Raw genomic sequence first — 4097 nt, forward strand, 5'->3', positions numbered from 1 at the left:
ATATATATATATATATATATATATGAACAGTTAAATTACATTATATTTGTGCAAAAATATTAAGCATATTATTAGACAATAATAATATGCACGTTTAAATGTAATATGCAAACAAATGTTTACATTATTATTATGATTATTATTATCTAATTGACTATTGTAATCTGTGCATCTTTAATAGAACCATCCAAAGTATTTACTAAACTGAAGCAGCTACATCAAATACAGGCGAGATTAAAGAATTAGCTTGATTTGTGTCAGTTCGAACCAGAACTGATGTAACAGCTACAACCAGCATTTCAGTAACCAATTTAGCTTGTGTCTCCAACAAATCCTGATAATCTACTAAGAAGTAAGTAACACAATGAATACTGAAAGGCAAAAGGCTTAGTACTTACTTTAACAAACATAAAATCCAACTCCTGGTTCATGTTTAAAGCACAACCTGCTCTATTTCATACTGAAGACAAGAAAAATTACGTCTGTCCTATTTCTGCCAGTGCTGGGAAACACAGAAACTCAATGCATCTGATTGGAACACTGATCCCAGGCGGATGTATTGATAATTCCGTCTGGGAGATGGTCTTCCGAGTGGCTGATGCTCGAGTCAGCAGAGAGAATTGTTTGTCTGTATCCTCAGCTGTTCTCAGAACGGCCAAACCCTCTAGTGTCACAAGAGCAAGAAACTTTTTTTTTAATTGCATCTTTCTGCAAAACTGTGGGACAGTCAGTGGACAGAGAGATAAGTTTCAAACTCGCATACAAACATGACAACAGATGCCACATGTAAATGGCTGTGCTTATTTAATTTACCCCTATATAGAACTTATTTACTTCCTAGAAATGCAACACACATGTTGGCAATTAATGGATTGCCGTTTAAGAAAGAACGAAGTCATTCACATATATGTTTATCACACAAAGGGTAACACTGTTACAACAAAATGCCCACGATAATAAAAAGATAAACATTCATGTTGGCTTCATTTGGTTTTAAAAACATTTACACAATTTTAGGCAAAGTTTAAATTTGAGTCTAATAATATCATGTGGTGTAACAAATACAAAATAATTTATTTTCCTTAGACATTGAGTATGTTTCCACATCCTAATCATTACTTTCAACATGTTTCACTTTCAAATATATCTTTTTTACTGAAAAAATATTTAGAAATATCTTTATTAATTCAGAAATATTGTATCGTTTTAGGCAGGTTGTAACATATGACACTGATTTTAAAACCTAAGTTATCCTTGCCTTGTCATAAAAGGTAAAATATTCTAGTTCCCTTTCAGTCGGTCACTATGAGTCACATCGTGACTGACGAATTGGGATCTCGCTTTGAGAGACGCGCTCTTGGAAGCTTCTGGTGTTGGCGGACGGCGCTTCAGCGGTGGTCGTTCCTGTGTCGAGTGGGTTGCGCACTTCAGGCTGCACTACCCCCTGTTGTGCTGCAAGCGGCCATTTCCCCTGTGCGCCTCAGCAATAAAAGAGCATTTCCCTGAAAGAGCAATTTCTCTAAAAGAGCTCCACGGGTGCGTCTTTGGAAAGGCGACAGATTGTCTTTTTAAAGATGCCGTTTCACCCGTGCGTTTCTGGATGCGGTCGTTACCTGGCGCCGGGTGATGGTCACGATCGCTGCCTCATGTGTCTGGGCATGAAGCACGCTAAGGTGGCGTTCGTGGATGGGTCATGTTCCCATTGCAGGAAGATGACCATCTCGGAGCTGCGGGCCAGGCTCAGTTTCCTCCAGAACCAGTGTCTGGTTGATATGAGGGATGCCGACAAAGTTCGGTTCCTTAATGCCCCTGTGTCCCAGACCGGCCTCTTCGGCGATGTGGTCGAGAGCTTGGCCCAGCAGCTCTTGGCTGCACAGAAGCTGACTGATGCGGGTCGTCACACCCTGCCCCAGCGGGCAGCTGCTGCCTCCACCCGTCCGCAGCGCCCCAGCCTGCTCGTCGCCGAGGGCGGCCCCCTGCGTCCGCCCCTGTTCCCGCACCGCATCCGCAGCAGCCTCCAGCAAGCGGCGCTGTGCAGCTGTGCATAGGCAGGCCGCCCCACCCGTCCAGGCCCCCATTAAACCTGGCAGTGAGTGAAAGAGCAAGAGACCCCGGGACGGGCGACCCAGAGAGGAAGGAAACTGCTCTTTGGGGGATGGTGAAGGCACCTCTCCCTCCCCCGGAGGAACAGAAGCAGACTGAGGCGCACACCCTGCCCCGGTGGGCAGCTGCTGCCTCCACCCATCCGCCGGCCGCAGCACACCAGCCTGCTCGTCGCCGAGGGCGGCCCCTTGCGTCCGCCCCCGTGCCGCATCCGCAGCAGCCATCTGCAAGCAGCGCCGTGGAGCTGGGCGTAGGCAGGCCGCCCCAACCGTCCTGGCCCCCGTCAAACCTGGGCCCCGTGAAAGGTGACCCAGAGAGGGAGGAAGCTGCTCTTTGGGGGTTGGTGAATGCACCTCTCCCTCCCCCGAACGCCGGACCTCACTCATCCTCTTCCTTCGTCAGCCGGCAGCAGCGGGTGGTTCGAGAGCATCAACAAAGGTCCTAGTCACGCACCCTCTGCCAACCTGTGGAACCAGGTAAGCGTCGCACCGCACACCAAGACCCCTCTCCGGTCCGCTCACAAGCCACCCGAGTTGGGTCCCTGCGCTCCACCTCGCTGCCCCACTGCGGGTACGGTGGTGATTTCGTTGGTCCCACTTGAATCTTGGACCTGCGTGTCTTGAACCGTGCCCTTCACTGGTTAACGTTTAAGATGTTGATGCAGAAACGCATCTTCCGTTGCGTCCGTCCCCGAGATTGGTTTGCAGCGATTGACCTGAAGGACGCGTACTTTCATGTGTCGATCCTTCCGTGCCACAGACCATTTCTGCAGTTTGCGTTCGAAGGACGGGCATACCAGTACAAGGTCCTGCCCTTCAGGCTGTCCCTGTCTCCCCGTGTCTTCACGAAAGTCGTGGAGGGGGCTCTTCCCCTCAGAGAGCAGGGTGTTCGCATCTCGATGATTGGCTTATACTAGCACAGTCTCGAGATCAGTTGTGCGAGCACAGGAACCTGGTGCTCCGGCGCCTCAGCCTGTTGGGTCTTCGGGTCAACTGGGAAAAGAGCAAATTTTCCCTGACGCAGAGGATATTTTCTCGGTATGGAGTTGGATTCAGTCGAACAGACAGCACGCCTCTCAGAGGAACGTGCGCGGTCGGTGCTGACCTGCTTGAATTCATTCAAAGCAAACTCTCCTTGACGCAGAGGATCTCTTTTCTCGGTATGGAGTTGGATTCGGTCAGACAGCACGCCTCACAGAGGAAAGTGCGCGGTCGGTGCGGACCTGCTTGAATTCATTCAATGGCAGGACAGCGGTCCCACCGAAACTATTTCAGAGGCTCCTGGGGCATATAGCAGCTGCAGCGGCACTTACACCGCTAGAGCTATTGCATATGAGACCGCTTCAGCACTGGCTTCATGGCCGAGTCCCAAGGTGGGCGTGGCAGCGCGGCCCTCACCGGGTCCAAGTTACACCGGCCTGTCGCCAAACCTTCACCCTGTGGTCAGATCTTACGTTCCTCCGGGCAGGAGTGCCCCTAGAACACGTCTCCAGGCATGCTGTGGTTTACACGGATGCCTCCACCACCGGCTGGGGGCCACATACAATGGGCATGCAGAGGCGGGGGTTTGGATGGGCCCCCACCTGCACTGGCATATCAACTGCCTAGAGTTGTTAGCAGTGCGCCTTGCCTTGAACCATCTCAAAGGGCGCTTACCGGACGCCGCCACCTCCTCCTTTGGAGTCGGAAGGTTCTGAGGTCACTTCGTGCCATTCACATTCCGGGCCTGCTCAACCGTACGGCCGACGAGCTGTCTCGAGCTACGCTCCCGGGAGAGTGGCGACTGCCACGACTCCATCCCCGTACGGTCCAACTGATTTGGAGACGCTTCGGAGCCGCTCAGGTAGACCTGTTTGCCTCTCCAGAAACCTCTCACTGCCAGTTGTTCTTCTCCCTGGCCGAGGGAACACTCGGCACGGACGCAATTCCTCTGAGGAAGGTTCTACTGACTCAGAGATGGGGCACCCTGTGGCACCCGCGTCCAGACCTCTGGAC

Source organism: Sinocyclocheilus anshuiensis, unplaced genomic scaffold, assembly GCF_001515605.1.
Source record: "Sinocyclocheilus anshuiensis isolate Anshui unplaced genomic scaffold, SAMN03320099.WGS_v1.1 scaffold863, whole genome shotgun sequence".
Taxonomy (NCBI): domain Eukaryota; kingdom Metazoa; phylum Chordata; class Actinopteri; order Cypriniformes; family Cyprinidae; genus Sinocyclocheilus; species Sinocyclocheilus anshuiensis.